This window comes from Saccopteryx bilineata, chromosome 2 (genome assembly GCF_036850765.1).
Source record: "Saccopteryx bilineata isolate mSacBil1 chromosome 2, mSacBil1_pri_phased_curated, whole genome shotgun sequence".
NCBI lineage: Eukaryota > Metazoa > Chordata > Mammalia > Chiroptera > Emballonuridae > Saccopteryx > Saccopteryx bilineata.
In genome coordinates, this window is record NC_089491.1 from 83456244 (window position 1) to 83465431 (window position 9188).

At 39.2% G+C, this 9188-nt stretch overlaps 1 pseudogene; it reads left to right on the forward strand.

Annotated features, from left to right (window-relative positions):
• The first annotated feature begins 8049 nt into the window (after positions 1-8049).
• On the forward strand, positions 8050-8942 carry LOC136322884 (ADP/ATP translocase 2 pseudogene; annotated as a pseudogene).
• Positions 8943-9188: the final 246 nt, after the last annotated feature.

The following is a 9188-nucleotide window of genomic DNA, read 5'->3' on the forward strand; positions in this document are numbered from 1 at the left end:
ACTGAGTAGAGGAATGCCACATTCAATGTATTTCTCTACCACATACAGTTCAAGGTGATGAAGGATCTAGAAATGGGGAGTAGGAAATATATTCTGTGTTTGGGTCATAGCCAAATCAAAGAATTAACTTATGCCTCTTATTTAGACTCTCTTTTGATGAGAATAAACCTCACTCTATGTCAACTATAGAGATCAACGAAAAGACTTCTGTCTTCTTGCCACCAGATGTATATTATCTGTACTTAGAGAATTGAAAGCACAAATCAAAGGAGCATTCTCTTGCAAAGATAGGTTATGAGATACATTAAAAGAGAATGGGTATTTTTAAAATCACAGAGACCTGGGATCAAATCCTGGGGTTGACATTTTTTTAGTATCATAGTCTTCTTTGAGTTACAGTTTCTTTTTCTGAAAAATGATGGTGATCCAAATTACCTCCAGAGTTATATTCATGTAAAACAGACAACCTCTTGTTGCTAATAGAAAAGTCTTTTCATCTCCTGTCTGCCTAAGCTCTCCTCTCCTCCCCTTCTCATTTTTTCCTCTCTTCCCTTTTCTTCTATTTTTCTTATTTTTTTCTGTGCCCAACAGTTTTTCATAAACCCTAGAGTAATGTATATGATGTTGCAGCAACTATGTATAAAAGAAACACTGACTCTTTGCATCCACTGATGTGCTGATAGAAGTATTTCACCCTCACAAGTTTTAGAGAGAAGGTCTGGATGGTGGTGAACTGATGAGAAAGCAGCAGTTATTTCTGAGATTTTTTGACTTGGGCATTGAAGAGACACCTGTTCACCACTGTTATAGCTCCATGCTTCCAGGAATAAGGGAGCTAAAGAACTTAGCATTTGTGACAGCTTAATCAAGCAAAAAGTATAAAATGAGCAGAACAGTTTAAAACACTAAATTTCATTAAAAATTATAAAATATATTGATAATTATTAATGATTCTTATAGCTCAAGTTTAATGTATTGCTAATTAGTAATGATTCTTATAGCTCAAGTTTATATTGTACAAAATTTCTTATATCATTTTATGATTTGCACTGTCTCTATTAAAGAAAACATATTGCAAAACATGACTAATTAGCAACAAAAAATAGAAACAAGGACCTACTATATAACTTCCTCCTAAATATTTTCCCTTTAAGGAGATTTTGAAATTCAGCTTTTCTGTGGTTAGATATTGGATGAGAAAACATTAAGTTGGAAACCCTCAGGAACTGGGTATATTTTAGAGCTGGATTTCATCAACCACTGCCTTGTCACTGTCACCCTGTAAATGTCTTTTTGTACTAACTCCATTGCTCCAGGAAGTCATGTGCCTCTGAGATTGGTGATGATATGAAATCTCTCAGCTGTGGGAGGGAGAAAGTTGGGCAAAGGCACATACCAACCAAAGCTCTTAATCAAATTGGCCTAACTTCCTATCCTGTGTTTCTCAAAAAATCTTTCTTTCTCCCTCTCTTTTGCACAACTCCAGTGGACTGATTTCTATTGAATTGCATGAAGAGTCTGGGGTTAGTCTGTGAGTTAGAGTTCTCCATTGGATTTTTAGGTTTCACAATCAATTTCATAATTTGTGTATACCCTTTTTTTGGAGTCATAGTTCACTCTCAGATCCTTTTAAGTTAAATGTCTTTAATGGCCTATTTTAAGGTTTCACTCTTTTTTATTCGGGAAATTTCATGAACTATACTGAGTTAGCATTCATGTTAGGGAAGCAGTAGAACAAATGAATAGATTTCTTAACCACCATCGATGATGGAATAAGATATTTTAGAGAACACTAGAAAGCTGGAGAGGTTGGAGGGAGGATATATAAAAATATTCCATTACTCTTGCCCCAACTCCACCTTCCTTTGTCATTTTGGTGGCCATTTTGACAATAAGAACTATTGATGACAAGCCTAGTACTCTTAATTAAAAATGGGAATCACACTTTATTGGAATATGGCAAGATTCAAATGAAATAATCTACAGTGTGTCTGTAAAGTCATGGTGCACTTTTGACCGGTCATAGGAAAGCAACAAAAGATGATAGAAATGTGAAATCTGCACCAAATAAAAGGAAAACCCTCCCAGTTTCTGTAGGATGATGTGGCAGCATGTGCGCATACACAGATGATGATGTAACACCGTGTATACAGCAGAGCAGCCCACGGCCATGCCAGTCGAGATGTGGATGATACAGAGGAAAGTTCAGTGTATTCTGTGGTTCGATAAATTCGAATCCGTGACCAAAGGCAACGTGAATATTGGCGCATTTATAACGAAGCACCACCACATAGGAATAACATTACTCGGTGGGATAAGCAGTTGAAGGAAACCGGCAGTTTGGTGGAGAAACCCTGTTCTGGTAGGCCATCAGTCAGTGACGAGTCTGTAGAGGCTATACAGGATAGCTACCTAAGGAGCCCTAGAAAATCTGTGCGTGAGTCCACATTGAACTGCACTGAATAGGTATAAAACTGGGAGAGTTTTTCTTTTATTTGGTGTAGATTTCACATTTCTATTGTCTTTTGTTGCTTTCCTGTGACCAGTCAAAAGTGCATCATGACTTTACGGACACACTGTATATAAGAGGTGTAGCACTATGCTTTGCATTCTGTAAGGATGCCAGCTATTTAGCTATTATTATTACTCATACTTCTAAAATGCTATTGTTTAAACTTTTCCAAGTTGGTGTTTCTAAATAACTTCTAATAACTAGCCTAATATGCTCTGCATCTCTTCTGGACTTCAAGCTTTATGATGAAGCATATTAGAAACATTTCTGAGTCAGTTTTGCTTTCTAGGACAAAACTAGAATAGCTATTTGGAATGATTTTAACTCCCTACTCCAAAAAAAAAAAAAAAAAAACCAGTTGAGGAAACAACATTTAGATATTAATCCTAACTGAATAAAATTCCTGAAGAGCTCATTGCTACATTGGAAAGATAGGTTAAGTCTAAAGAGAATGGCTAGAGAAGATAGGAAATCTTCCTGTTCTGTCTAAACACAAACCTCTGTTGCACTTACCCAAGAAGTGCAGCATTCACAACTACATTCAATAGGTGCCTAAGCAATGAAGCTTCTTTGTCTTCTCTTTTTAGAACTCTTCTCTCACACCACTCCCTCTCTGACACCATCTAGTAATCACCTGCTTTTACAAGAGGGGCCAATGGGGACTGGGCCTCAGACCAAGCAGAGCACATGGGCCAACTTTCAATAGCAAAACAAAATGCTAAAGCCTCAAATAGGGGCAAAAAAGGAACACGGTTTCCTTCACAGAATTAGAGTGGCTCTGATTAAGATCAAGGGCCCTGAAGTCAGATAGACCTGAGTTTGAGTATCAGTTCAAACAATAAATTTGTTCATCAACTTAGGCATAATGTATAATGTTGTTAAATAATTCACACTTCACAGACTGTAATGTACTGGAAATGAAATAATATCTGTAAAGTACGCTTTAGATTGGCCAGCATATAGAAACATTTATTAATCAGTAGCTATTATTTTTTCTGCAAAAGATTTGTCTTTGGCCTCCCAGCAATCATAAAAGTCAATCTGTTTAGATTCCATCATGATAACTTAGAGAAAAAAAAAGTCTGAACATTTAGACAACTATACTTTCCCCTGAAATCAAGGGAGAAATTTTTGTTCTAAAATGCCCAGATTATCCATATAACTTAACTTACCCAGGTACTTGTCAAATCTATACCTCACTTTTATACAATTGAAAAACATTAAAAAAGTTGTATGTATATTTGTTGTATGTATACATACATATATTTGTATGTATATATACATACACACACTTAAGTATGTATATATGAATATACTTCTATGACATTTTGCTCATCTGTTCTCTCCTATGACTATAAACCTGTAAAGTAGGTTTTATATGATCTTATTTTATGATTAAAGGAAAAGGGAAAAGCAACTTGGTTGGGCCCAAGGTCTTGAAGCTGATAAGGATAGAGCTGTGCATCCTGACCCCTTTCCAGTTTTCCTTGCTTTGTACTGCTCTGATGATTGTGGAGCTGAAGTGCCAGGGAATCCCAGCTGAGAGGTAATCAAGAAACAGCATGGCTGAAATCCAGTTAAAAGTTAAAGCCCTGTTGGGTGATTTCTCCTTAATTTACTATGAGAATCACTCACTGCCCTCTCTAACCACTCTGCAAATGGCAGGAATGTTAGCAAGAGCTCTAGGTGCACAGTGAATGCTTCCTAAGGGATCAATGATTGCTTTGGCTGGATTCTGCTGTGGCTGTTTTCTGGCAATAAAGAGGCAGGCTGCAGTCAGTCAGAGGTGGTAACCATTTTCTACTAACCACCTCAGGCTTTTGGCACCTAATTCTCTGGCACTGTCTAGGAAAGCTCTTTTTTGCTACTTCATGCTACTTGTCAAGTCAAGCTGCTCATCTACTTTTGCAAGGAAATCTAACCCTGCCCATCAAATCGCTCAACTCAGTGGGATTCAGTTTGTGTGCCCTGAGAGGTGCTCAGAGGTTCTGATCATCTCTGACAAGCAAACAGCACAGACAGGATTTTAAAAATGGTCCAAGTTTAGCCCTGGCTGGTTGGCTCAGCGGTAGAGCGTCGGCCTGGCGTGAGGGGGACCCGGGTTCGATTCCCGGCCAGGGCACATAGGAGAAGCGCCCATCTGCTTCTCCACCCCCCCCCTCCTTCCTCTCTGTCTCTCTCTTCCCCTCCCGCAGCCAAGGCTCCATTGGAGCAAAGATGGCCCGGGTGCTGGGGATGGCTCCTTGGCCTCTGCCCCAGGTGCTAGAGTGGCTCTGGTCTCCGCAGAGCGACGCCCCCTGGTGGGCAGAGCGGCGCCCCTGGTGGGCGTGCCGGGTGGATCCCGGTCGGGCGCATGCGGGAGTCTGTCTGTCTCTCCCTGTTTCCAGCTTCAGAAAAATACAAAAAAAAAAAAAAAAATTTAAAAATGGTCCAAGTTTGCACAGCATTTTTCATCTGTGGCTCCATCATGTTTGAAATCAGGTTGTGGTCCTGAGTTAATGACACAGGAAACATTCTGATGTTTGTATTGCCTCCTTGGTTTTCTTGAACCTCACATGGACTGCCTTCATCCTGTCCCGAAGTCCATAGAACTCTGTCTTCTGCTCCACTTCCTGTGCAGGCCTTCCTCTGGTTTGTGGGCTGAGCATTCATCTTGTTCCTTTACAGCACACAGTGAGCTGCTGGCCAAGTAGAGTTTATGTGGGTGACTTCTGCTTCCTGCTTGTCATCCCAGGTTCAGGTTTTCTCTCCTTATTTTCTAAGCCCAAACTCGCTTGTTTTCTCTATTTTTGATTTGTTTATACTTTTCTCTTTCAGCTCTCCCTCCACTTTTCATAGTGATTAAGCAGGAGTTATGCTGTCTTTCCCAACCTTGATCCTGTAATACCTTTATTCCTAAAGAATTATGTTTATAAGACTAACCTAAATATGTTAAACTTGGTATTGATCTGAAGACTTCATCAGCTCCGGATTCCTTGCCAGTTATTTGTGAAAGAGTTTTCTTAAAATCTCTGCTAATCTACCTGAGTTTCTTTCTAAAGACAGTTACATATAATGCCTTTTAAAACTAATTCTCTTATTTGCAGTTTGGCAGCCTCCTACTGGGATTCTGCAGGGTAAATAAATCATGAAGATTAGGTCTTCATATGGGGAATATGAAAGCTCTAATGTAGGTAAATACCACTTAAGAAGACCCTAGATTTCAGGAAAGGCTAGATATTTTTGAAGAGACCCATAAAATGCTCCTTTATATGTCAATTATTACAGTGATCCTTCTACCTCTGGTTTATATTATATTCACATTGAATCACCCAGGGACTTTGTTTTTAGCCTGCATACATCATACACATTTCTGATCTGGGCAGATAAACTAGTCTTACAGATCTAAAGAAGACTGCATCAGCTTTTTCCCCTGCAGGGAAGTTTTTCTTGAGTTAGTTAAGAACCTATGAAACTTAGTCCTTGGCATTTCAGTAGTTGAAGTTTGTTATAAAATCTATGTCAGTCTAGAGTTAAGTGTTAACTATGGTCATCACACCATGGTGGGGGACCCTGCTGGCCAGATATAGGGAAACCCCTTAGTCTTATTTCTGACTTCCCTACATACTTATATTGTGACCTTAATAGAAAGGCTATGGCCTTTCCCACTAAAAAGAATTGCAAATTTTAATATTTTCCTCTAATTTTAATCAAAAGCAAAATAATGAAATTGATTCTTCTAGTACTTTTGAAGTTGTAAGGCTAGTCTGGGGACTTCCCAAGGGAATAGTCTGTGTCTGACCTGTCACTGTTTTATCCATAGAACCTTACATGGTGCCTTCAGCATATAGAAAACACTTAATGAATAAAATGCATGAATAAATAGAAAGACAGAACCTGAGTTACATTTTAGTGGCCTAACTATATCTTTTCAGGGTAATGTAGTATTGATATTTAAAAAGGAACAGTGATAACACATTTCTAAAAGGAGATGAATGGCATATTTAACACTTCCCAAGAAGGGATTCAACTTCTATCACTTAATCTAGGTTTTTAATTACAGAAGCATTGAGAATTCCCCAGGCTGACTATGGATGAACCTTTAAGGCAAGTTGAAGGCCCAGGCCATCCTTGTGGACATCAATACTCCCACGGAGTACTTTCCATGAAGAAAAGTGTGGGCCTGCTGTCTTTTCATCAAACTCCTAGAATTTGGCTGACTGCCTGGTTTATCCCAGGACATTCGTCAGCCCACAAATACCACATTTGTTTATTCAGTTCAGAGTAAGTGAATACTGCCCTTCTCCCATCTCCTTTGTTGGCAAATGCTTTGTTAATCTGAATTCAACTCTGCAACTCAAAATGAAGTCACTAATCTTTTGGGGGTTCTCCCTTCCAGGTTCTGGTATGAGCAACTAAATCTATAGACCACAAAGCCCCACACTGTCATTTTTCCTCATGCTGCTTTTTTGTTCTGATTGTACTTAGTGAAATCAACACCTTCCAGACCGTGGTTGAACTGGTGCCACCATGAAGAAAAAGAGGTTACTAGGCTTTTTAGTGTTGTGAGAAAATTTGGTTGCAAAGAAAGGTTATGTAGTCTATGACTGGGTATTTGCAATAGTCATCACCTTGCACTCTCAAAGTTTTCTAATTCTGAATACGTGGATCTGAAAGTGGAGGAAGCAGGAATAAACATAAAACAAATGCTTCGGATGATAATACAGTTAACATGTTGTAGAGCTGGAATATGAAACTGAAAAGAATGTGTATCCTTAATCACTAGGCTATTTATCTATTTACAAATATCTATAAAGGTCTAAATTGTTTTAGCAAAAGTTTGAGGAACTGATTTTCTGAATTGCCATTGACCATGAAAGAGTGATTAGCTTTGGTAGACAACTGTGATACAACATGGTGAAAAACAGAAGAGGGAATAAAGAAAATCATGAATATTAATACCCTCACCATAAGCCCCAGCCATTTTATAGCATATTGCACAAAGCAGCTTGACAAATAATTCTTATTAATTATTAGGCCTGTAGAAATTCTATTTGGTTCATAAAGTTTCGACACTGATTCTAACCTGTTTTCCTGTACTCTTTCTACAACTTTTAGCCACAATTACCTTCCAGATGACTTCTTTCTTCCATACTTCTCCTCCACAGTAAGAAAATGCAAGTACGTGGTGACAGTTGAAACAAGAACACTGAAGAAATATTGCCAGACTTCTAACTGAGGCTTGCGTTAGTGCAGTCTTTTTAGCTCTTCAGTGTGAAGTTCTGGGATCACAAAGGATATTTTATCCATAGGAATTTTGCAACTTGTTATTTTTGTACCTGACATCTGGGGGAAAGATGAATCAAAAAGGTTTTTAAAAATAGCCATTAGCTCAAGATATATTCAGGAAAGTGTATGAATAATTCCTGGGCACAGATGATACACATGGTGGCAAACAGGAACCTAACGTGATAAAAAGAGATTGTACTGAAAGCCCCAGAGTCCCAGCCCATTACTTGCCCACTTCCTCAGTCACTTGCTTCTTCTTTTCTTTCATCATGACAGATGCCACTGCGTCCTTTGCCAAGGACTTGCTGGCAGGTGGGATGGCTATGGCCATTGCCAAGACAGCAGTAGTGCCCATTGAGTGGGTCAAGCTGCTGCTGGAGGTGCAGCATGCTAGCAAGCATATCACTGCAGATAAGCAATATGAGGGCATTATAGACTGTGTGGTTCATATCCCCAAGGAGCAGGGAGTCCTGTCCTTCTGGTATGGTAACCTGACCAACATCATCAGATATATCCCCTCCCAGGCTCTCAACTTTTTCTTCAAAGATAAATACAAGCAGATCTTCCTGGGTGGTGTGAACAAGAGAATGCAGCTTTGGTGCTATTTTTCAGGGTACCTGGCATCAGGTTGTGCCGCTGGGGCCACTTCGTTGTGTTTTGTGTACCCTCTTGACTTTGTCTGTACCTGTCTAGCAGTTGATGTGGGCAAAGCTGGAGCTGAAAAGCAATTCAAAGGCCTTGTTAACTGGTTAAAATCCACAAATTCAATGGGATTAAGGGCCTGTAACAAGGCTTTAATGTGTCTGTGCAGGGTATTATCATCTAGTTGCCTACTTTGGTTTCTATGATACTGCCAAGGGGATGCTTCCAGATCCTAAGAATACTCATATCTTCATCAGCTGGCTGATTGCACAGTTTGTCACTGTGGTGGCTGGGTTGATTTTCTATCCATTTGACACTATTCATTGCCTCATAATGATGTAGTCAGGATGCAAAGGAACTGATATCATGTACACAGACAGGCACACTTGACTGCTGAAGGAAGATTACTTGTGATGAAGAAGGCAAAGCTTTTTTCAAGGGTGCATGGCCCAGTGTTCTCAGAGGCATGGGTGGTGCTTTTGTGCTTGTCTTGTATGACAAAATAAAGAAGTTCACATAAATTATTTCCTAGTCTTCCCTCCTCTGACCCCACAAACAGGCCTGTTGTATTATGTTACATAACTTGAGCTTTCTTGAGACTGTTGGCTGTCATGTTTATCAGTGGCAGCTCTTTGTGGGAAGCAATAATATTCATATGACCAGTTTTCTCTTAAAGCCATTTCCGTGTTGATGATGGGACTCAATTATATTTTTATTTCAGTCACTCCTGGTTAACAACAAATTTGAAGAAGTAAAAAATATCTGA